Source organism: Schistocerca nitens, chromosome 1 (assembly GCF_023898315.1).
Source record: "Schistocerca nitens isolate TAMUIC-IGC-003100 chromosome 1, iqSchNite1.1, whole genome shotgun sequence".
Taxonomy (NCBI): domain Eukaryota; kingdom Metazoa; phylum Arthropoda; class Insecta; order Orthoptera; family Acrididae; genus Schistocerca; species Schistocerca nitens.
The window spans coordinates 419,178,999-419,206,176 of NC_064614.1; the positions used below are offsets into that span (position 1 = coordinate 419,178,999).

Here is a 27,178-nt window from a genome sequence, read left to right on the forward strand (position 1 = left end):
GACCCCTGTACCTGCCTGAGGTGCACCACAGTTTTCTGAAGGCCGCCTCGTTGAGTCTCGTGTGGAGCCGCTGGAGCGTGGAGTCTGGAAACCGCATGCGAAAACGTAGCACCAGGGCAGCTCAATTACAGAGCGATGAACCCTAGGATAAGGCCGGGCTGCCGTTCCGCTATCACAAGCCACATGGCGCGCACAATGGGATCCGACGGCAGTGCACAGTAGAGGGCAAATATTCTATGGCAACGAACAACAAAGTGGTGGTGGTGGTGACGCCTTAGCTCTTCAAAACAGCTTGCAGTCGTCTCGGAACGGAAAATGGAATCTTATACAATTCTTCCTGCAAAACAGTCAAATCAGGTAACGCTCTAGAGCACAACGGTTGAGATCTAGTGACTGTGATGGCCAGGTGAGATGCGACAGTTCGTCCTCGTGCTCACAAAACCAGTCCTGGACGACGCGACAGGTGTGAGCAGGGGCCTTTTCGTCTTGAAACACAGCATCGCCATTGGGGAATAAGTACTGTAACATAGGATGGACCTGATCAGCCAAAATGGTACACTTAATCTTTGGTAGTAGTTCGATCTCGCACAGTAACCATGGTGCCCTTGGAATACCACGACTGGCTGCCCAAATGATCACCGAACTCCCGTGATGCCTCACTCTTGGGAAGTTAAGTGGGCCAGAGATTTGAAAGTGTGGAACAATACCCGTCCGACCAAATGACTTTCTTCCATTGCTCCGTATAGTGCAGGTTTTGCACCATGTTTTGCTATTAACGACACTTTAATCACTGACAAGTGCTTTCGAAATTCCACCTCGCCCTTCAATTCCTGCCTCTGGAGCTCCCGTCGTGTTGTTTTAGTACTTACTCCCGTCGTGTTGTTTTGGTACTTACCGGGTTCACGAGTGTGACATTCAGTTCTGCAATGACTCATGCGGCCGTCATCTTCAAGAACCGTCGACTTTCGTCCGCGTTGTGACTCGGTGAATGCTGTTTTTCCGATTTCCCTGCATATGGTTTTAATCTTCGATGCGGTGCCTCTCGTAACGCCAAACATTTCGGCTACCTTTGTTACGTAAGCATTCACTATATGAGCACCAACAACTTGCCGACGTTCATATTCACTTAGCTCACTACTTCACCGAACACTGTTCTGACCATGACTGACAATTGCAATGTTTTGAGGGCGTTGCTCATGTGTCGTTCGTCGTTAAATACAAAGGCGCGGCCAGGCGCAACCTGCATGCGTGGTTATCATCCGCATTTATAATCAAACATGTATTTATAGAAGTGTTTCCATAATTTTGTCCAACACCTGTAGCTGCCTTAAGCGACCCTCACAAGCTCGGTATTTATTGCGCAATAATATTGACAGCCTGAGATCGGCACTAACAATTTGCGCAATAAACTGAAAATGACTGCAGAGCTTTAAAAAATAATTAGGCTGTTCAGTACATTGTACCGTGTAGAAGTGTTACTGAGCCATGCAAGTCAGTACCTGCCGTGATCGGGTGAAACTCGATTCGTTTCGAGCGAATTTCCGAAAAGGTCTCAAAAAAGTGAAAGACTTAAGATTAGGAAATGGGTTGCAAAAGGTATATGAAAGCACCAGGTGGTACTTCGTAGAAATGAAGTTCCCGATTCATCAGGAAACGCCAGGTGAGGCGTTGCCCGTAACAGCAGAGGAAACTGATGATCATTAAGTCATAACAGTAGGTAGAAATGTTTATTTTACTTTTAACAGGTGTCGTATCAGGCCAGGTTACCAGTGAGCATACATTTATTTTTCTTGCGCCATTTTTCACATCACAGACAAAAGATCGTGTAAATTTTCAATCATTATCGATCTTTTATTTCGTTTGCAACAATGTTTACAGTCGAGAAGCATAGAGAAAACAGCACACGTACACGATAAATTAAACTATCACTTATTTCATTCATAATTAGTAGTTGCTGTTTACGAATCATGCTGACATGAGCCAGTCCCTGGTCCACTGAATTCCTCAAAGAAAAAATCTTGGGCACGGTTCGCCCGACCTGCACAATTTCCGCTTGTGTACTGCGAGGCAGACAACTCAATAGTAACTCACATCCTCATCGTCGAGCGCTGACGTGTTCGCTATGAAGGCAGAAAATGAAATGAAATGATCGTATGGCATTGTTGGCCGGGAAGCCCCCATGCGGGGAAGTTCGGCCGCCTTATTGCAAGTCCTTTTTAGTTGACGCCACTTCGGCAGAGTTTTAACCTGACGCGTCTCCAGACACCTTTACTGCGCAATATTGTGCCGTTATTTACCTCGCAATCCTGACACCACTATCGTGTCAGTAATACTGAGCCAGCGAGGATACCTTTCTTTATCCATTGGGTGTTTGAACCACTCCCTACACCTTTTGTTGTTTGGACTCATCACAATTCGTAAACCATACAGCCATTTTTCCTGCTAGGCAGAACAAAACGGTGATGTCTGTGCCTGTCCTAGCGCCGTCGTGTATTAGTGGTTCTTAACAGTGGCTTCGGAACGACTAGAACGCGACAAGACGCGTCTTATGGTGGTCTATAGAGCCACAGACTCTTAGGTGACAAAAGCCATAGAATACCTCCTCTATATCGTGTCGGACCTCCTTTTGCCCGGCATATTGCAGCAACTCTACGTGGCATGGATACAATAAATCGTTGGAAGTTCCCTGCATAAATACTGACCCATGCTGCATCTACAGACGTCCATACTTGCACAAGTGTTGCCGATGCAGTATCTTATGCATTAACGGACCTCTCGATTATGTCCCTTAAATGTTCGATAAGTGGCTAAAACATTCGCTAGAACTGTCCAGAATGTTCTTCGAACCAATCGCGAACAATCGTGGCCCGGTGACACAGCGCATTGTCATCCACACAAATTTCATCGTTGTTTGGGAACGTGAAGTCCACGAATGGCTTCAAATGGTATCGAAGTAGCTGAACAACCAGAGGACCCTGTCTATTCTACGTAAAGACAGTCCTTACCATTTCGGAGCCACCACCAGCTTACATAGTGCCGTGTTGATAACTTGGGTATATGACTTAGTGGGGACTGCACTACGCTCGAATCACTGCCATCAGCTCTTACCAACTGAAATCGGGACCGAATTTCGGAGGACTGATGCGTCATTTCGAGCCGCAATACGGAATTAAGGTCTGATCTGACCAGACCACAGTTTTCCAGTCGATATGATAACGAGTCTAGGAGAGGCGCTGCAGGCGATGTAAGTGTTGCTAGCGAAAGGACACGCGTCGGTCGTCTGCTGCCATAGCCCATTTGCGCCAAATTTCGCCGCACTATCGTAACGGATATGTTCGTCGCACGTCCCACACTGATTTCTAGTTAGGGTTGGGTTGTTTGGGGTAAGAGACCAAACAGCGAGGTCATCGGTCTCATCGGATTAGGGAAGGATGACGGCCGTGCCCTTTCAAAGGAACCATCCCAGCATTTGCCTGGAGAGATTTAGGGAAATCACGGAAAACCTAAATCAGGATGGCCGGACGCGGGATTGAACCGTCGTCCTCCCGAATGCGAGTCCAGTGTGCTAACCACTGCGCCACCTCGCTCGGTTTTCTAGTTATTTCATGCATTGTTGATTGTCTGTTAGCACTGACAACTCTACGCGAACGCCGCTGCTCTCGGTCGTTAACAAAAGGCCGTCGGCCACTGTGTTGTTCGTAGTGAAAGGTAATGCCTCAAATGTGGTATTCTCGGCACACTCTTGACACTGTGACGCGCAGAATATTGAATTTATTACCATTTCCGAAATGGAATGTCCCATACTTTCACCTCCCACTACCATCCGTGTTCAAAGTCTTAATTCCCGTCGTGCGGCCATAATCACGTCGGAAATCTATTCACATGAACCACCTGAGTTAGGACAGCTCCGCAAATCCCCATTTATACCTCATGTACGCGATACAAAGCCCTTCTCTATATCTGCATATCGCTATCCCATTATTTCTGTCACCTCAGTGTACAATTATGTAAAATCATTCTCCATTTAATATCTAGGTTGGATGATTCATTACAACGAAAACTCGTTCCTGTGAATCTAGAGAAGATGAATTACAAGACTTGTGTGGTTTCGTTATCTTAATATTTCCGCAAAATTTTAGTAAGAGGCATACAATGTCATCGCGAATGCGAGGGATTCGAACATTTACTGTTTGACAGTAAGTCCACTAAAAAATCCCCTATAATTCATCTTCTTTCGACGTTTTCAATATTCAGTTTACTGTTCAGACTCAGTAAGCATATGCAGAAGTAGACAAAGGCATATCGCCTTCAATCGACCGAACACTTGTGTTCAAGCCAACATTCCGCTTGACGACAGCTTTACATTTATTTATAATTAGCGCGATTTAAGTCTTGGTAGACAGATTGGGGAGATCGTTATATTTTTTAAATTATTAATAGAACTTTGTGGAATTCTTGCGAATTGTTTCGCAGAACATATTTAAATACAATGAGTGGCTTTATTTTATGTACTTGCTGTATTTTGTCTTTCCGAGTGAAAAGACTTGCTTCTTGCACAGAGTTCTGAAATTCCAGACATCTATTTTGTATTTTGTGGAATAGCAGTTCGCTATAAATTAGTTTTGTTGTGAATGGCTGTGCAGATATTACTTTTCGTAGAAATACATGACTAAGAATTAGTTTCAAGCTCACAGTTTCCTCTTTCTACGATGTGTATGTTCTCAATACATCATCATATTGTGATTCCAGTTTTAAGTTGTGTGCTTTTAGAAAAACTAAAGAAAACACACTGCACTTAAATGGTACCCCCCCCCCCCCCCCTATTGCTTTTGTACCCCAGTCCCAGGAATTAAATTTTGCGTAACATTCGTGAAATTGCTGAAATCAATATCAGGAAAACAGCAAACCTAGTTAAATTCATTTACTTCATTTTTTTTTAAATACAAAAATGATCCAATTATCGCTTATGTGGAATTTACTTTGATCTATAGGATAAGCCAAGTTCTAGCATAAACAATAGAAAGCACTTACGCTGGTTATATTTACGTGGTGGAAAAGGATAAGAGTGAATCTTGTAATCCCACAGTCAGAGTTGAAAATAATACGTTGCAAAACCAGAATGTGGAGGAGACAGGATCCTTATGTATGCCATGGAGCCATGTCAAAGTGAATTACCGTTCAGACCCCAAGCTAAGTTCATGCCACGTGGGTCATTACTAGCATACACGGAAACGTAAGGAAAGGAATAGACGAAAGATGGGTGGGGGGAGGGAGGGAGGGGGAGAGGGGGGGAGAGAGGGGGAGAGAGAGAGAGAGAGAGAGAGAGAGAGAGAGAGAGAGAGAGAGAGAGAGAGAGAGAGAGAGAGAGAGAAAGTATTCGTAGTTTACAAGAAATTTCTACACTCGTAGTATCTGAAAGAACCGTAAGTCGTACAACCGAAAAGAGACAGTAACAGTGGCACACAAAGAAGTACGCTCCGCTACACAACGTAAGAGGGCTTGCACACCATAGGTATAGATGTAGTGCAGCCAACCCCATACAGCAGCGTTCCATGTGAAAAATGCGCTGGTCTATGAAACGGTTTTCCACTGAGGGTAGTTCGTGACGCGTGTTGCCGGAGCTTCAAGCGTGCCCAAGGATTTAGCCCCAGGCTCGAGGGGTGTAAGCCCGCTGCCCCTGCCAGAAATAGCGCGGTCCAGACGCAGATGTAGCCATTTGTTATCCGAATCGTGCTGCTACTAGGGTGAGGGGTGATGAGACGCACGAAAGGAAAGCAGTATTCCGGACACTTGTCTCCGAATCAGGGCGAAACTTATCCAAAACAATTTGTAAGCAAACACGAACACAAGAGTGAGCTTCAACTTAAGGAAGAGGAAATAATCTACTGGGCATTTACAATACGCAGAGCAGTCCCCTCAGATTACACACCATACAGTTTCGTTTTCCATCCCGTCATTGATGTGTACTATTCCATGTAACACTGCTCGAAGATCAATATCCCATGATATAAATAGAATGCTGTCTGTTCCGCTCACTAAACTAGGGAGATTCGTACTTATATGGAGGCTGTAGTTGTTACTTCGCACCACGTGTGAATAAAACTTTTTGGGCAGATGGATAGAGGAAGGACGATGCAACAGGTGCACACTTCAGTTCGCCGCCTTCCGTACTTCGCCTGTGGAGCACATATATAGGTAAACAGGCGATCAGCACTGTGACAATGCCTGCAAAAAGCTAATCAGTTATTACACCCAAAACCGAACACAAACATCAAACAACACACACCTACGGAACAAGTTTTAAATATAATTTCTATTGGTATGTTGAAATTAACATGTAGAAATATTTTGAGAACAATTTATTTATGAGAGAAATTAATACCTTTGCTAAGGATATCGACAGAAGAATAACAAGCGACAGCAATTTGTATTATTCTGAAGATATCGTATATCCTGTACAAGGGTAAGTTAATTAGTAAAAAATGCCTCTTTGTTGGCATCAACGTCCAGATATCAACTGAAAATTTTACTCTTCACGCACTGTAATTACGATACGAAATATTTGCTTCCCAGCGTCCCGCACGCCCCACAAAAAACCAACGACTAAATTAGCAAGAGGGGTCTCTTTCGTAAGTATCCAGGCTTTTATGGCCGTCGTAAATTGAACTAAAAATTCACTAGCCTGTACAGGTGTACGAAGCTCGCTAATATCTTCTGGAATATTTCGAAACTGCTTCTAATACCATTTTCAGGAGGGTAACTCTACCTACCTTTTACACTGTAGTATCACTGCTCGTGTTGTCCTAGTCTAGTCGACGAGCCGTAAAGCAAAGAGCTATAATACGTCAGTAAAGTGGCGAGACCCGGATCGCGAAATGACGGACGCGCAACGATGTCGAGGCGTCCTATGACGTCAGCGAGAAGGTCGGCGCGTCGATATCGCCGGCGTCAAATTGCATCCGGCGCAACAGCTGTCTGGGCGCCCAACTTTAAAGGTCGTTTGCGATAACAGCCAAGAAATGAGCTGTTCGTAGTGTTTCATGCTACACGTCGTAAACGATTCTGTATGACAGAACACAATCATGTTTTTATGGTGAGGGATGAAGAAATTAACTTCAAAATAGAGTTAAATGTCACGGTTCACACCCAAGCTTGTCGGGACAGCGTGTCGGTTTTCATAGTTTCTGTGCCAATTGCAGCCTTAATACAGTTGTTGGTTGCACTCATTTCGTCGTTTTTCCAAACCCGTAAACATTAAATCGACGAAAATTAGGACGATATCTTGCAGTATCACAGACGACATGTAAAATCTGTACCAAAACACGACTGGAGTTGACGGGCCCTCGATATATGGAATGTGTGTGAAGGAGCAGTAACTTGCGTCACGTTAAGCACTCTAAAGCAGACAGCAAGGGCTTTCGTATACATATATTCATATCGTACTATCTCCGACCGTATTGTGACTGCAGGGAAGCTACTTTGCAGCAGTGGTAACCAGAGAAAATTTGTAGCGCTTCTACTGCGCGTCGCACTACATGGGCTTCGCTGTTTCTAGGTGGCGATGGTGTATTTGGCGAACCTTACGCCTTTTAAATCTTGTTGTCTGCTGGCGACATACCGCCTAGAATAGTGTCTTTGGGTTCGGTGACGCAGAAAATAGTAATTTCGTAGGAGACATGTTTCTACTCGTCTTACAAAAGAAGAGGCGAACGCAGGCACACGTGACATTCGTAAACAAAGGGGCTATAAAATTTCTAAATGTTAAGGGTTGAAATTAAAATAGGCGGAACATATAGCCAAGCGTATGGTTGGTAAATGGAGCAAAGACGTTCTTTACTGGAGCACACGAGATACAAGGTAGATACGGAGTAACGGATGATGGGTAGATGACAGAAAACAACCACCAGCAAAAGGGATGTTTATAGCTGATGCCTTTAGTCAGCTGTTGATGTAGAAGTTGAGGTGGTCGTGATGTGAGAAATTGCGGAGTGGCATCTTTTTCCTGTGATTTTGTCAAATTCCATATCTGCCAGAACAAAGGGAGAAAAGTTCAGTTTCAACAATTTGAACGAGTCACCTGTTTCCATTTCTTCACAGCTGCACAATAATTCTCTTTCTAGAGTACAGGGTGGTTGGTTTTGGCGGGGTCTTATTTTGAACAACGTAGAAGACCCATAGTACTTTCGTATTTCAATCCACAGTGCAAACAAGGATTCTGTTACATATGCGCTGCAATATGAAGCGTATGGTCAGTCTGAAAGGGCACTTTCAATAAAAAAAAGTTGCCATCCCAACAGATTGTTTCAGAATTTTTCACTAGCATAATATAGGACGACTCACCAAGAATGACCTAACAGGACGTATACAGGGTGTTCGGAAATTCCCGTTACAAACTTCTAGGACTTGCAGAAGAGAGTACATAATACTTTGAATGGGAACCCATGTCAAGAAACGCACAGTTTCCGTTCTCGACGATTTCAATTTAGATGTTCAACTCGTCGACTTCTACCCGAGGTACTGAATTAGACGTGATGCAGTACATTAAATAGGTAACAACTCGAAAAGAAACATAACGAAACATCCGTTAAATACTTAAGCACATTTGTTTGTATTAGCACTAAAACGTGTTTACTTTATTCCGAAACAAGAAAGAACGCAGCTTTCTGCACGTAGACAACAGTGCTGCTGCATTATAACAGTGGCTCGATGTGGTGACCACCAACATTCTTACAGACATTGTACACGTCATTCTATCTACCCTATCGCATACCACAAGCATCTATGAAACTTTTTTTCCTCAGCAAACGTGGACGTGTTACACATCGGAATTGACACAGTAGCCGGACATGGGTTCCTATTCAAAATATTATGACTCACTCCCTTCTATGCGTCCTAAAAGTCGTAACGAGTATTTCCGAAAACCCTGTACGCGCATTTACACCAACTTTAACAAGCCGACAAGGCTGCCCCCCCCCCCCCCCTGTCAACAGCAACAATTCGTTTTCGGATCAGCGCACTTGGCGGTCTTCACGAGCCACACTTGGAAAGGTTCCAGCAGTCACTGCTCCGCAGGGGCAGCCCACGTGGCCGGCGTGTTTACAGTGCAGGTGTCAACAGAAATCCCCCGACTCTCTGACAAGTGTTGCACGCCACGGCACAGCAGCATTATCCATTCGTCAGGGAGAAGCAAATTTCAAAGAATACGTTCGTCAGATATCACTTTTTCATCACATTCTAACAGCTGTCACTGAGCGGTTTCACGATTTAGCACTGAGTAACTCGTCGCTTTATGAAACCTGACGCAGATACGAGTGTATCACAAAAGTCACACGTTATACCATTGCTCAATTCACTGCCGAACACAAATGTGTCTATGATTTGCCAAAACATGTTGTTCGAGGAAAACTTCTGGAACGGAACGTACAAAGCACTGGCGCTATTGCATCTACTAGCAGAAAGCTTGTGTGTACTCAGTACGGTGACAAGCTGCAGCTAGCGTCCGTAATTTATTGCGAACCGTACGACACGTGAGGAAGCGCGTGCCGCGGCGTCGCGTGGTCTTGCCTTGCCTTTCTCGGGCGGAGGCGGTGGCCGGGACGGTGGGCTTGGGAGAACCGGGGGCGGCGGGCGAGGCGGCGCCGCTGCCACAGCCGTCGCACCTCTTCCTGCGCGCGCCCGCCCCCACGCTTCCGCCCCCAGAGGCGGCCGCCGGCTCCATGTCTGGCGGACTGCCCGCAGCCGCCGCCTCCGCCGCCGCCGCGGCCACGCGCGCATGCGCCCAGGCCGCCACGGCCAGTCGATAGCTGCCGCCGCTGCGTCATGCACCGCAGCCAGTCGCGCGTCCAGTTTAGTGCGACGTGACCGATACGCTACATTACCTGCGCAACTGCAGTCACTGACTCTTCGTACAGTTCTCATAATAAGCACACCGGCCAAAAATAGGTCACCCCGGGGGACATGGTTACTCTGAAAGAAAATCGTAATATTTTTCTAAATATCCAACTTATTGCGCACACCTTTGATAGTGTATTTTTACAGTATGTTGAGACGTTCTTGAGAGAGAAAAGGTAATTTTTTCACATAATCTCCGTCTCTTACAACTGTCTTGAGCCACTGTGCAACTAAGACCTGTGTAACTGCACAGTAGTCAGCACCAGCACGTTTCAGCCATTATTTAGTAGCCTTCACATCGTCTTCTAGTCTCGTTCCGCGAAAGGATTCCTTCAGTTGACCGAAGGGTGGTACGTAATCACACGGTGTGCCAGAGCAGTGCTATATGCTGGGTGTTCCGAAGCTACCCATCCAAGCTTTGACATCTCGGTGGTGGTGTTCTCATCAACATGGGGCCGGAAGTAATCGTGAGCAGTAAAACGTTGTTTTGCCGAGGTTGTCAAGCGCGCCACATTCGAGCATGAGGTTTTCTTAAGGGCTGCCACATATCGTATGGCGTGATGTCCACAAGCCGCAGTCCTTTGAATAAAAACACACAGTAGATACCACGTTTCCTACTGAAGCCACGGATTTGAAGTTTTTTTCTTCTCGATTTTTCTTGGTGCCATCCACAAACTGACTTTTCGCCTCCCATTCTAAGTTTCATACTCTGTCACAATTCTTGCAAGTAAGCCTCTTGAATGCTCTCACTGTTTGCAATACTGTACTTCAAAGATAAAATTTTACATCGTATCTATATTAATTACATCCATAGTTGATACGATTTTCGTTATTCAGTTTGAAAAATAGTTGAGTCTCGTACAGCCTCCTGAATATAGTCTTTCTGACCGCCTTAAAGTAAGGACGCATTTTCTTGTTGCCTATGCCATTACAAACGACGACGATAATAATAATAATAATAATAATAATAATAATAATAATAATAATACGCACTTAAGTGCATTTGTAGTAGTCCAACACAGATCCTGTAACTAATTACACATCCAGAATTTCTCTCTTTTTCAGTTCCTAATTACACTGGGATGGATTGGTTAGCTGAGGTGTCGGTCGAACCTTGCAGTTTAAATTTGCCACGAACTACAATCAATATTTTTGTGTAATGCGAAACATACTGTCGCATACTTCATACTATCACCGTCCGCAGTCACCAAGCTTATCTGCTCCCTAATGACGGGTCTTAACCTGACCGCAGTGAAATCAAGAAGCGCAAGAATTCTATTTTGGCCAAAAGTAATTTAATCAAAATTAACTCATTGTACCTTGCCTTTCCTTGTTTTGCCCCTGCTGTGGCCACTGATTTATCCCGACTCCTAACAATCTTTTCTGAGGAATTAATCACAATTCTTCCGTTGTTTATGAATGGGACACATTACATGTTCCAAAAGTTCGCTGCACATTGTGTTTCTGTCAGCATCCATCAACACTCCTGTCTGCAACCGTCTTAATACACCCCCCCCCCCCCCCCACACACACACACACACGGATTGGCAGTCAGTTCATTGTTACGTGTTTGTCAGCGCGTAAATACGCTGCAGTGTCAGGGACGTGTGCAGTTACACCCGTCATTGGGACGTCGTTATACCCAAGGCCTTGTGTCATTCGACATCCTTCGAAAAGAGGCAAAAAAATGCGATTCGTTGTTGGACCACACTAAACGTCTCCAGTGAGCTGCTGTCAATCTTGTTTGGCCCATTGAAGACGCCCAGCGGTATGTGCCACCGTGAGCAATGGGGCATTGCGAGGTACCAGACTAGAAACGTCCACTGCATGCAGCTGCTCGCTCGGAAATTAGTTTACATGTACCTGCATTCACAAAGAGCAGCAGATTCCTGTCACGTTCAAACAGATTGTCACTGACAACGCGTGACACTCGTCTCCGATTGCAATCTTTTTACGACCACTGTTCTTACGCCGTATTACATGGCTGCGAGCGGAACACCATTCCTTGTACGCTCTGTGGACCGTCCGTGTTGGTACACCAAACAAGCAATTGCACTCACGGTACGGTCATGGCCCCTTCAAAACACGTTAGCTCTCCTCTGCCACTCTATCGCGTCGACTCATCTTACTGCAATGATTTCACACAACCGACTAGCGCACACTCACTCAACCGCACTACCATAACCAACTAGCACAACACACAACCGCACTGCCATGGTTTAAGTCTGCGGTGGAGGTCACATGACAACCTAATACCAGTTCTGCACCACATACAGCGCTCCGAAGTGATCAAAGTGCCCCTTTGAGGGGATCACTAATATTTTGTTCCCCGAGCTTATTACTTTGGTCCCGACACCGTATTAGTTGCGCGAAGCAGTGGTCGACAGTTGCATGCTTGAAACACGGAAATCTTACGCTGCTAAGACTCAAAGCCGTCCTCTTACCGGACATGAAAACGCACGTGGACAGGGTGGTATTGATATCACAGCGTGGAATTCCACGTTCCATTACACTGCGGAGCGTGAAATAAAGAATCTGACGTGTCACATTTTTGCCTCGTGAAGAGAAGAACGTGGCCAGTAATATGTGACATCATTTTACTTCACAAGCAGAACACAGGAATTGCCAATTTGGTGCGCTTTATTTCTCACACATTACGTGGTATAAACGAAAGCAGTTTCAAAGAAAAATTCAGGATCTCCCGGAGAAGCGACGTTTTAGCTACGATTGGTTAAAATAAAATGGCAGGAAACTACATATCGGTAGGTAAAGGCTTCCTGTAATTGATGTTTTTAGTGTTTTAATTGGGTGCTACGAAGGTATACTGTTTCAATGTTACATCACAATGATCTATCAAACGCGAGTATTTTTGCTACAATTTGCATATTAATTATCAATTAATGACATTTGTAGATACTCTACGGACAGTTCATGCCACACACTGAGGCATGGTTACTATGCGCTGTCGGGATGGGCTAACACTTGGTTGGGTGACCATTCGGTCTGCTGAGCGCTGTTGGCAAGCTGAATGCACTCAGCCCTTGTGGGGCCAACTGAGGAGTTACTTGATTGAGAAGCGGCGGCTCCGGTCTCGTATACTGACATACGGCCGGGATGGCAGGATGTAGACCACATTTCCCTCCATATCTGCATCCAGTGACGCCTGTTGGCCGGTCGGTACCGTTGAGCCTTCATGGCCTGTGCAGGCGGAGTTTAGTTTTTAGTGCAGTTGATAGCTTCGTGAGCTCTTGTAGCGTGAAAGGAAAATTAGTAGTTTACGTCCACGTCCCTCCCAAGTTTTTTCATTTTTGTTTTCTAAAAGATGAAGTTTCTTATTCATTTTAGTAAAATTATTATCTCAAAAGTCGATGTTACTTCTTACAAATAATGTATCTGGTGCAATACTTGTTGCAAAGGCCAACGATAAGTTTGTTTCCCCAGGGGCCAGAAATCTTCATGTTATGTCTATATCTAGACACAAGGTACACCCTGAAAGTTTGTGCTACTACGAAAGTTCCTGTAAAATACACATACCAATCTCTGAGTTTATGGACTGGCTCATGTTTCTATCCTTTTATGAAACGTATCTCAATCTTGAAATCTATGCGATTAAGTACATCTTTTCACAGCGTTGGTAGTCATTGCAGCATCGATAAATTTTGCATACGCAAACTGACATTAGACACTATACCTTAACTATATTAAAAATAAAACCGAACTTGAGTTAACGAATAACTTCTACTGGTATGTATCTCAGATCTTTGTAGGGCATTTTGTAGTGCTCCTCATACCAGCAATTTGCTGTTCACGCCATCCGCTCCTGTTCGACAATCCCTAACGGAGTTAACGCACGTGTTTTACGCGCTTCTATTTTCGAAAGGAAACCGTGTGATTTGCGAGGCAAATTCAGCCGACAACGGCCGTCGTATAGTGGTGACAGCGCAGGTTACTTTCACCAGCTCGTCCCATGTGCCGAAGGCGTTCTCTCTCGTGGGGTCGGATGTTCCGTCCGCATCCACGTGAATGTTGACTGGCTCGTCCCGCATGACGACGGCTTTAACCCAGCGCATTCATACTACGCGTAAGATTTTAATCCAAGCGTAACATTTTAAGCCAAGATCAATAGAGTAAGCAAGCTCCATAGACAACCGCTTTTATCTTCTGAAATCGGTACAACTTTATGCAATTTTGTCATGTGATGACATGATGGAGACCGTGGCTGTTGTTTGAAGACAAATGCAATGTGTTGGGACAGTAGTATATCTATTAAAAAACTTTATAATTAATGTAACAACGTTGTTGTTGTGGTCTTCAGTCCTGAGACTGGTTTGATGCAGCTCTCCATGCTACTCTATCCTGTGCAAGCTTCTTCATCTCCCAGTACCTACTGCAACCTACATCCTTCTGAATCTGCTTAGTGTATTCATCTCTTGGTATTTTTACCCTCCACGCTGCCCTCCAATGCTAAATTTGTGACCCCTTAATGCCTCAGAACATGTCCTACCAACCAATCCCTTCTTCTAGTCAAGTTGTGCCACAAACTTCTCTTCTCCCCAATCCTATTCAATACCTCCTCATTAGTTACGTGATCTAACCACCTTATCTTCAGCATTCTTCTGTAGCACCACATTTCGAAATCTTCTATTCTCTTCTTGTCCATACTAGTTATCGTCCATGTTTCACTTCCATACATGGCTACACTCCATACAAATACTTTCAGAAACGACTTCCTGACACTTAAATCTATACTCGATGTTAACAAATTTCTCTTCTTCAGAAACGATTTCCTTGCCATTGCCAGTCTACATTTTATATCCTCTCTACTTCGACCATCATCAGTTATTTTACTCCCTAAATAGCAAAACTCCTTTACTACTTTAAGTGTCTCATTTCCTAATCTAATTCCCTCAGCATCACCCGATTTAATTTGACTACATTCCATTATCCTCGTTTTGCTTTTGTTGATGTTCATCTTATATCCTCCTTTCAAGACACTGTCCATTCCGTTCAACTGCTCTTGAAAGTCCTTTGCTGTCTCTGACAGAATTAAAAGGTCATCGGCGAACCTCAAAGTTTTTACTTCTTCTCCATGAATTTTAATACCTACTCCGAATTTTTCTTTTGTTTCCTTTACTACTTGCTCAATATACAGATTGAATAACATCGGGGAGAGGCTACAACCCTGTCTAACTCCTTTCCCAACCACTGCTTCCCTTACACGCCCCTTACATGTAACAATATCAACTCAAAAAATCAATGCCTCTGTACTAGTGTAAAAGGCATTACAGTTGCGTAAATGAATACATGATCCTTTCCAAACATAGGACATCATCGTCAAATATTACGATGTGTCATAGCATCTTTGATACTCATGGTTGTAAGCTCTTTGTATGTATCAAAACATGTGGTGCGTGATAGAAATCTCCTCAGTGACAAATCTAAAGTGTTCAGTGACAAAAATTTACGTGTGCAACAATAAATACGCAGTGGGAATGTATTCACATCTGTTGGACGAATGTTATGAAAACAAACACACCAATACGACATTTCACGTAAGTCACATTCAACGAAAATCTGTAACGCAACCATCTGTGTGTGGCATGTTTATGTATTATTTATATTTTAGGACAATCTGTAAAATACACACCACACGTCATAAAGAAAGCGTGTAATCCGTCTGAGGATGAATCACAACGATTCGAAACCGGTAACGGTACCCTTTGAATAAAGGAACAAAGTAAATTTGTGGCTGGTTGCTGTCCCAACACCATCATCAGTATAACTTTTCTGTCCTGGAATTTTCACGTATCCTTGTCAGTAGACTATAATTAAATTATCAATGGAATATTTTAAGCTACTATACGTACTGTTTAGTGATGTCTTAAAAAAATAAGAAAGACAACTTCAACATTGACACAATGTGTGACATTCCAATCAGGGGCTGTTTAATAATGTGTGGCCGAGTTTAATATTCATTAGCTCATAAATTATCGCTAGGGGCATTCAATTAACACCTGCTGCATTAGATATAACACTGACGTTTCAAGAACACTGCAGCTAACAAAATATCAAAATAAATGTCCCATGGTAATGTAATTTATCACGCTGCTTTGACTGAGTTGGTTGGTTTTACTTTTAATTGCTTGTACACTAAACACCTGCACTTTTCGTGAAGTGTACATTTATATGATGTCATCGTTCCTTTATGCTCACACTCAGAAAAAAACTCTGCTAGATTTTAAGCATACAAATAACGGAGCGGAATGCCCGTTCGTCTGCAGGATGCTCCGAAATCTTGGATGAACGAAAAACTACGTCAAAGGAAGAAACTAGCAATGATACGTGGCGCCCCAGAACGGAAAGCTGTAATATTATTTTCCGTGAAAGATTACAGCCTTTGACGGGAAAAGGCGATGGGCGGTCCATTAATTTAAACATCACATTTCGTAATTCTGCTTTTGGTTACGAGCTAAGACTATCGTTTTCGTTCTAGCGCTCGTGAAGTGGCACAATGACAGAAGTGCTTTAACTCCCCTGCCCCCCACTCAGCACAGAAGCTGTAATGCTCCGCAACATTAATTAAACTAGAATCGGTCATTTCACAATGTCTAGCAGCAGGCAGTTCGCAGCTGGCGTCGGCGGCGGATCGGTCTACGGCCACGACGTGTCGCGTCATTAATCCGCAATCCTCATTAGGAGCTGGGTCATTAGAAGGCCTCTGGCGTCGCAACTCCGCCCCTCTAGCGTGCAGCCGGAGCGAAAATCACCGTGTGAGCATCATCACCTTGCTTCGTTAGGGCGTCTAGCACTGCACGTACGTGGGACTGGCGCCGCAGGTCCCAACTTTGAAATTACGCGTTCCGCGACCGCTTCGTTAGCCACCATCAGCAAAATCCGATAGAGCATTTATGGTGGATTTTCCATTCCAATATCTCTCTTACCCGTATGTCCTATGCCAAAATACCTCGTCGACAAAATATAATCAGAAACCGTGTACCAGCTCAGATATAACAAAAATCGTTCAAATTGTGTGTGTGTGTGTGTGTGTGTGTGTGTGTGTGTGTGTGTGTGTGTGTGTCTTCCCAGAGAGAGAGAGAGAGAGAGAGAGAGAGAGAGAGAGAGAGACGTGTATAGTACATGACAACTGATTAAATATTTTATTTTGAGCAGCTTTCTTCTTACGCAACTTAAATTTATTGAATACGGTACACTGATTCAAGTAGTACGGTTAAATCTGAGTTTTAACTTTATTCTCTCTGCCAAAATCTACACGCTTTCTATTAGTTTCACACGCTGATTCAACTCCTTCTGGGGCTATGTCGGCAATAGGGGAACCGGTATGCCAGACTTGTCTGCAAGCTCGTGGTGCTCGTCGAGTGCCAATAGTCGGAACGCGTTTACGATGTCTATAATCGCGGCTGAACTCTTTAAAAAAGAGACTAGTACGGTACCGCTATGTCTATTATTGAGTTATAGCAGTCCGTTAGTACTTCGACAGAAACCGTCCCATCCATATCGATAACATTTTCAAGAAGATGTCGACTTAGGTGGGTAAGTACAACAGCAAGCACACGTTGAGGTGGTGGTGGTGGTGGTGGTGGTGGTGGTGGTGGTGGCGCGCATAGGGCGCTCAAGAGCGAGGTCATCACCTCCCGCACTCAACTGATGGGGGACAAATGTGAATTTGTTTTGAGGAAATTATACAACACATGGTAGAAAATGTTATCCTCAGCCACACCTGGGACACACACACTTTTGCAAAGAACACTAAAAATATATGTCTCAAGGCAGTTTGTGATCAGCATACACAGCGATAATTACACAACATCTAAGGTAGTGGATCAGTGGACTGAGACTAGGTGAGCAACTGAAAAATGAAGGATGAAAAAATAGAGTGCAGATCAGCTGGTGTGTTGGTTGCTGGCCTCATGGCTTGGTTGAAACACATTAATACACTTTATGGTGATATAGATTCGCCGATACTGAAAAGGAAATAGTGATACACTCGACTTGGACGCTACTGCATAGCCATATCCGCATACCAAGTTTCTAAAGAAAACTATGAAAGCAACCTGTATGCGCCTTTACTGTTAAAAGACATTAGAATCTGCGTCTCTACTTAAAACAGCCTCGAAGTTTAAGTATTTGAATGTTTTTAATCACAATACATGCAGTATTTGACTTTAAAACTCTTCGTTTAAATAATCCGCGGAACCGTAAGAAACCGTCAGAATGGGTGAACCTCTTTCAACACACAAAACGCGTACAGTCAATCGGTTTCATTTGCAAGTTGCCTGCCTCTACTTCCGGGACCAACAAAAATTTGACTTCCAATATTTCATACATTTATTGACCGAACACAAAAATTTAAAATGCTGAAATAATCTACTCATTAAGAGGTACTATCTTATGTTGAACGTTTAACGCAATAAGTACTGCAGTTAGGAACTGTGAACATTACTTGAGGCTGTGTAACTCCTGGTGCGAAATTACCCGCACTACAGAGCTACCACAAGTAATTAATTCTTTTTCCAAGTTCCTTATTTTAGGAGTATTACGTGCAGAAACCGTAAACTCACCGAGTTTACATTGTACCCACTAGTAGGGGTCAACAACGTAATGTCTGAACAAAATGGCGACAAAGCAAGAGAGTTGCTGTGAAGTCTTAGAATGAAGCCCTAGTGAACGATTGAATTCACGACATCCAGACATTTATGGCCCTATATGACATTTTCGTGTATTTGGAGAGATGCATATGTGGCCTGAAGGTAACGTAGTGAAATGCTGAAAATGGTAGCTTTCAAAATAAAATAACACGGCTGTTGGTGCATTTCATTGACATTGACAAGCAAGTAAGGAGTTTGTGTGTGTTTCAATATGTCACATGTTTGTTTATTACAACAGCGCAGCGTGCATTCAGGAGGAATTACGGAAAAGAACCACTATGTAAACACACAACTGTGCGTTGGTACCAACAATTTAGGGACACTTGTTCTCTCTGTAAACATAAGTACCGGTCGACCAAGTGTACCAGATGCAAACATTTTTCGACGATGGTTTTAGTTGAAACGGTACTGTCTGCAGCTCATGCAACAGTTAAAACCAAAAGATTATGGTGATCGCCTTAAATTTGGCTTCATAATGCAGAGATCACTTTATGATGAACCTTTCGACTCCAAGCTGATTTTCAGCGAGGAAACAACCTTCCATTTATCTGCAAGGGTTAATCACCACAATATCTTCAAGATATTCGTCGATATTTAATGTTTTCTGTGCAACGTCCCAGACGAATCTACGGATTATTTTTCTCCTGTTAGAAGATTGGTGGGGACCTATTACCTTATACACTGAAGCGCCAAAGAAATTGGTATAGGCTTGCGTATTCAAATACAGAGATAAGTAAACAGGCAGAATACGGCGCTACGGCCGGCAGCGCCTATATAAGTGTCTGGCGCAGTTGTTAGATTGGTTACTGCTGCTCCAATGGCAAGTTATCAAGATTTAAGTGGGTTTGAACGTGATGTTATAGCTGGCGCACGAGCGATCTGACACAGCATCTCCGAGGTAGCGAAGAAGTGGGGATTTTCCCTTACAACCATTCCACCAGTGTACCGTGAATATCAGGAATCCGCTAAAACTTCAAATCTCCGACATCACTGCTGCCGGAAAAAAATCCTGCAAGAACGGAACAACGACGGCTGAAGAGAGTCGTTCAGCGTGATAGAAGTGCAGCCCTTCCGTAAAATGCTGCAGATTTCAATGCAGGGCCATCAACAAATGTCAGCATGTGAATCATTCAACGAAATACCATCGATATTGGCTTCCGGAGTCGAAGGCCAACTCATGTACCCTTGATGACTGCATGACACCAAGCTTTACGCCTCGCCTGGGCCCTTCAACACCGACTTTCGACAATCGATGACTGAAAAAATTTTGTCTGGTAGCACGAGTCTCGTTTCAAATTCTATCGAGCGGATAGACGTGTATGGGTATGGAGACAACCTCATGAATTCATAGTCCCTGCATTTCAGCAGCGGACTGTTTAAGATGGTAGAGACTCTGTAATGGTGTGAGGGGTGTGCAGCTGGAGTGATATAGGACCCCTGATACGACTGGACACGACTCTGACAGGTGACACGTACGTAAACATCCTGTCTGATCACCTGCATCCATTCATGTCTATTGTGCATTCGGACGGACTTGGGCAGTTCCAGCAGGACAACGCGACTCCCCACACGTCCAGAATTGCTACAGAGTGGCTCCGGGAACACTCTTCTGAGTTTAAACACATCCGCTGGCCACCAATCTTCCCAGACATGAACATTACTGAGCATATCTGGGATGCCTTGCAACGTGCTGTTCAGAAGAGATCTGTACCCTCTCGTACTCTTAGGGATTCATGGTGTCAGTTCCCTCCACACTACTTCAGACATTAGTCGAGTCCATGCTACGTCGTGTTGTGACACTGCTGCGTGCTCCGGGGGCCCAACACGATATTAGGCAGGTGTAGCAGTTTTGTTGGCTCTTTAGTGTATGTTGCAACTGTGGTTGTATCCAAGTCGTGGCGGATAGTGGTGAAGATGATGATCAGCCGGCCGAAGTGGCCGTGCGGTTAAAGGCGCTGCAGTCTGGAACCGCAAGACCGCTACGGTCGCAGGTTCGAATCCTGCCTCGGGCATGGATGTTTGTGATGTCCTTAGGTTAGTTAGGTATAACTAGTTCTAAGTTCTAGGGGACTAATGACCTCAGCAGTTGAGTCCCATAGTGCTCAGAGCCATTTTTGAAGATGATGATCCAAAAACATTAGGTATGTCTGTTTTAGAACACTAAAAATTGTGTCGGATGATTATGCCACTACATACTGTAGGAGTCGAACGGAGAAATACAATGTGTGCCTTTTTTTATCTCGACGGAGAAACAGCCTTTTCATTTCGTCCGTGTTACGACTGATGAGATTTTGCCACTGCTTGTTAAAGTCTGCAGATGCGGCCGCTCCTAAACAAAGCGATGTGGATAAAGACAGATCTCAAAGCATCGTGGTTGTTCTCGTTACGACGGAGGCCCTGAAGCATAATTAAAGACGTGCCACAAAGTGAAAATCTGAAACCCTGAATGTGGTGCTAGATTAATGGTTTCCCCAGCAAGACGACAACACTTACTTTTTCAGTATTTACCGAGTCAGCAGACTTTATAATCTGTCAGATCTTGCTCCGTAGAGTGTTTATAATTTTTTTAAATTTACTCGTAGTCTCTCACACTTCATGGGCTATGTTACATGGTAGAAGGCTTTGCACATTTCTTGCTAGCTGCTTTGTCCTACCGCAGAGCACTTAACCTACATAAACCAACACGCCGTTTGGAGATTCGCCGACCAACGCAAGCTGATGAGTCTCAGTCTGTGAGGCGCTGGCTCGTGAGGGACTGGGCCCCCTGCCGAAGCAGCTCTGCTTTAGGCTGCTTCCGCCTTAGCTGCAAAGGTCGTACCGCACCTCACACACACCCGCTCTCGCCGTGACATTCCGCATCCGGTATATTCAATTAGGCCAACCTTTACCCCCCCCCCCCCCCCCACCAAAATCTCGCTCTAGGAATATGCGTCTAGTACTAAATAAATTAATTACATTGATAAAATCCTGCTACATTATAGGGGCATCATCAAAGTGCTGGACGAAATAAGTAACAATGTTTGTTTACGCGGGCGAAACCAAAAACAAAGCTAATTTGATGGAAACCACTAGGGCTAAGCTGACGCGCGGATTCCAACAGAACTTACATTTGAAAGACACACCGTTCTGCTATTTTTCGACACAATCTCCATATGACATCGTAACGGTGTACGCAGTTCCGTCGTCACACAGCGTCACGAGGCTTTAACGATGAACGCACGTCTGCACACAGTTCCGAATCGTCGTCGACGTGCTGTGTTACAAACTAGGTCTTCCTGTACGAAAACAGTTGAAAATAGCACGGAGAAAGGTCCTGACTGTGCAGAGGTTGACCGAAATTCTCCCATATCGAAACCATCCGGGATCCAGTGGCAGAGAGGAGTCGTGCGTCGTCATGAACATAATTTTTGAACTCAAATTTCCTCGACGCTTGTTTTCAATCACTGCTCTTAATTTCTTTAATGTTTCGCAATATCTTTATTTATTGTCTCACTACATTCGAAGAAATTCATCAGATGGGCACCCTCTCTTTACAAAGGAAAGAGTCGTCATGACAATGTTTGCCAATATGTCCTTGGTTCCTGGGTGAACACAAGCCTAATTACTCATTGCTCTTCACAACTCGCGGAATTTTCTATTCCCGCACACATTTTAAAGTTCACAGTGCACAAAGCAGAACCAACACGCACTCCAAAGGATCACAACTCTATGCCTAATGATTTAGCAGACGCTCCGACATAAAGACGGGGATGCTAGCGTCATCTCTCACCGTGCAGCGGTAAAACCTATCATTAGTTTCTCCACGCCTGTATGATGACGATGCTGATCCGCAACTAATGTTCCAGAAATGAAAAGTCGTTCCAGTTGCTTTTTATAGAACAATTAAGTTCAAACGATCATTTTCGGTCTTTATATTACATCATTATTAAACGCATCTCAAAGTTATGCTGCAGAAAATCACCGTTTCTTCTCTACAGCGTTAACTTTCAGATGCACTTGATAATGGACTAATATGAAGGCCGAAACCGGTCCTGTGACCTTAAAGTTCTTAAAAACATAAATAGGAATATACTTAAGTTACTTATGAATAGCCCTCGTATTTCAAGCGTACTTGAAATCAGCAGATAACATACATTGAATTTCGCATTACAGTTGCAACAGACATATTTGAAAACTGAAGAGTGCTTAAACGTAGCATTTCTGGGAAAATACGGCTAATGCAACACATCACACCTTTAATACACGTAACTGGTTCAGACTATCTGTGATCAAAAATAACGCATATTCATCGCTATCGTCAGCCAAAAAAACACGATCCCTGGCGAAATTGGTGTACTCTTTTACTGCCCCCCCTCACCAACAACAACATATAATAATAGACGATAGGAAAAGAATGTGTTCTTTGAGCACCCTTTGTTGGCGATGTCGTTTATCATTGGGTGGCTGTCTTTCGCATCTTATCCGTCCGTGTAATTGCCGTCACGAGAGAGTAAACAGAACCAGTGCTCACGCTGGCAGCTTTCCACTAAAGTGTTGCTGTGGATCCAGGACGTTGCGCACAGGGGTCGCCTGTTTACAGAGTCCACCAATGACGGAAATAGATTGCGGCACATCGCGTCCGGCACTGTAAGACCTTACCTGCGTTTTAGGAATAAATGAAGCCTAACATCGACCAATTCCTTGCTTAGTAGCATGTGGAATCATTTTCAATTTCCCAATATTCACGAGCAGATAGCACACAGCGATATTTATAGGGTGACAATTATAGAACTATATGAAATTAAGTCGTCATAACTTCTTAACGGTTTGCGTTAGGAGTTCAAACTGCACGGTTGACCGCGAGGCGTGATGGGAATTAGTATGTGTGTGCATGGTTCGGTATAGCGAAGAAGCCCACTATCATCTGGATGGGTTCGTTAATAAGCAAAATTGGCGCATTTGGGGGACCGAGTCTCTTCTAACAGGTGACTGTGGTGTACAGTGGCACCGTGACTACCGAACAGTACGTGAACGTTTTGGAAAATTATTTCATCCCCATTATCCAAAGCGACCCTGATTTCGACAAGATGCGGTTCATGCAAGACGAAGCTGATCTCATCGAAGCAGGAGTATGTTTGATGTCCTGGAAGAGCACTTTGGGGACCGCATTCTGGCTCTGGGGTACCCAGAGGCCACTGGCATGGGCCTCGTTTGGACGCCATATTCCCTAGATCTGAAAACATGTGACTCCTTTTTTTGTGGGCCTATATTAAAGATAAGGCGTACAGCAATAATCCCAAAACCAATGCTGAGTTGAAAACAGAAATTTATGAGGTCATCGACAGGATCGATGTTCCGACGTTTGAGCGGATCATGCAGAATTTCGCTATTTGTTTGTGCCACATCATTGCCAATGATGGCAGGCATATCGAACATGTCATAACCTAAATCCGAATATCTGTAGTGACGTTTATAAGTTGAATAAAATGTGTGCACACCGTAGTTCGTATCTAATTAAAGTTTTTTTTTTCACATAGTACAATAATACAGTGCGCGTAAATATTTGGTATCGAAATGCAAATGGTTGGGGGGGGGGGGGGGTCGTTGAGCAGACTAAGATTGCCAGTAAAGGGCATCTAGCTGGTGGCTCAAAACTACGAAATTTGACACCGCCAATCGGTTATGTTTCGTTAGCGAATCAATTACACTACGATAACAGTGGTCTACCTTTCCGTAATAGTGTCTGTTTCTACCACAAAGGACGACTACACGATTTCTTGGGGAATCAATTTATGCAGACGTCAAATGCAATTGCCGTTTCATGTTTGTTCAGTTATTATTGTCGTTTGTAGTAGATAATTACGTCTGTTTGATATGCAGTTATAAAAGCATCTGACCCGAGAAATTCTTTCGGGCTCGTATAGCGCCTGATCAGTCTGCGACTCGAACACACAGCTGCTACGCGGAAGGTGTGCACTGCAGGCGGATATCTCACATAGCTCTTTCGTGTGGCTTCGCTCACTGCTCGTGTGTAGTCCAATCACGTATCAGCACTGGTTATAACGCACTGCACCGATATTCGTGGGAAATGATACAATTCTCAAAGGTACTTTAATGTACATTTCGTTTCTGACAGTTTATTACTAAGCCAAAGTTTTGGACCCATACGCAAGAAACAACAGCAATTATAGGAAATTTAATTCGGTTACAATAAGCTATTAGTGTGTAGAAGGTGACCCGCTGAGAAGACGTTTTTTCACTCTGCAGTATAGTCTTTTATTTTGGAACCTGATGTTGTGTAATACAAACTATAAAGTTTCAACGTTTGATATTTCATTGAATGAGATTGGTTCTCAAGTGGTCCTTCAATGCTAAGGTCCTTTTATAATGCCAAGACATCTACGACAAAGTAGGTATTCTGACTGTCTCAGTGTCAGTCGAACTCTGCGCTACCAACATGTAAGTGGATGTGGTACCGTATTATTTAGGACATGGGACATTACGATGTAACATTTTACTAACCCCGACAATCAGTTTTCGCGTGTACATAATTTATTCAATGCTCTTAATGTCTTCCTTTTTGATAAAAGAATAATGCTTACTACAACTGACACAACTGACCCAATATACGATTAAATCCGCTCTTCTCCTAAAGCGGATGTTTTTCGCCCTAACGTATGTGGCTTGCGGATTTTTTTTCCATAAGAGTGTACATCTAATATAAATTCTAGAAGAAAATAAAATGTTATGTGAATGGAACCTGCTGTGAACACTAGACTTCTTTTGGAATTCACATGAAAAGACGAATTCGTATAACTTAAATATGTTACAAAATTCGTACTTATCAAAAATAGTAATCAGTATCTTATCAGGACACTTGATAGGTCACTTGGGCAACCGGAAACGCACAAATAGTCTTCACATTCTCGTCTTCCTTTTCTACAGTGAGCTCCCAGTTCTAAAGCGAACAATATTTGTAATGTAAATGCCTATTTTCTCTTAACGTCCGGTCCCGATGTCAACTGGTTCGACATGTTACTGGCGAAAGAGTATTTCTTTGTGGAAAATGAAGTTGCGCGAGGACGCACTGTTTCCACAAGCAGCACAGCCCAGAATGACTCATATAGCCTCGCTAACAAGGCACAAAAAATTTACGATTAGTCATTTGCTCAAAACTCTGGCGTTTAATTAGCTTTATTTCTGTCACTACTTATTGCCCCAAAATAATGAGCCGAGAGAATGTGAACTATAAGAATCTTTCCTCCAGAGACAGTCATCAATTTAACAAGTCGGTGGCTTTATAGTACCAAAAAGTTCGACACGTAATGCTCAGATCGAATATTAGGAAGCTGACAGAACACAACAATCAATCTCGTTCCAGTCTCATGCTGTAATATAATAATCTGACAATTTCAAACTGCAGAATATTTTAAGTTACTGTTGTTCAATCTATCCTGTCTAGTATTGCTAGTTATCAAATATTCTATAGTAAAAAGGCTCCGTGGAGGATTTAAAATAAATTATATTAAACCCTAACGGACAATTAAAAACCGTCATTTCCAGTCAGGACGTTGTGTACTTTATTGCGCACGAAATCGGCTCCCCATAATTAATAGCAAATAGGGTTTTGCTTCAAAATACAGACATTATGAGTGACAATTTGAATGATTAAATGGAAATCAGGTATTTGTTTTTAAATTCTCTAATGCAGATGACGTGTTTTACAATATAAATTACGTCGATACCGCTTGATTAAGGAAAACGCTTTCCTTAGACGGAGAAAACTCGCCGTTGACCAATAACTACATGCTAACGAGGCATCGCTACATTTCAGTCAAGCTGCTTATTAACAGCGTCCGTGTATATATTCTCACGCGCAACAAACGTTTGAAACACTTGGGCCGATCAAAAATCTTTTAGTGGATAGCGGCAAATTATGATCTGCGTCACCTATCTTAATCAAACACCTACTTTATTTTTGTCTTTGGCGATACAACAGAAGGATGTCCCTGTAGTCGACTAAAGTCCATGCAAGAACTTGCAATATTCCCGCCACCAAAGCGGGTCAAACGGCATGAAATTACGTCATTTGATAGGTAAACACGGTGGAGTAGGCTGTGTAAGATCTTGTCCTGTTCCACCTTCACGCGGCGTTAGTGTCAAAGGACGGTGGCGCGCACAACCGGTTGCAGATACTTTTCGCTTTTGCTTCACCTTATTTAGCAACATCGTTGGTGAATATACTCGTAAGAGCAAGCGAAAATGAATAAGAGGGAGGAGGGTAGTGTCGGACATTGGCGCAGTTATTTTTCGTGAAAACATCAATTGTATATAGTTTGTAGGAATAAAGTATTTTAATTCATTTGCAACTTACATTCATTGAATATGGTTTAGCTATATGAGTCGTAGGATATATAGTGATTTAAAATTATTTCACTTATTCTTGCAAATGGCAAATATATATACAACTGGTTTCGCTCTATGCTCACAACGCATTCGAATCCCGGTCCGGCACGTAGTTTTAACTTGTATATAATCAAATCTTTCAAAGGAGTTGTCGATCTTAGTAAAATACCGATTTGCTTCCTCCCCTTTCTCACCAGACTGTGTACAGCAAGTAGATCTCATGATCTAGTCCACAA

The 27,178-nt window shown here is 43.5% G+C and overlaps 1 protein-coding gene across 6 annotated transcripts in view; it reads right to left on the reverse strand.

The window, feature by feature from the left end:
- Window positions 1-27,178, reverse strand: part of LOC126250148 (uncharacterized) — a 637,275-nt gene that overhangs the window by 80,855 nt on the left and 529,242 nt on the right. The window lies entirely within an intron of this gene.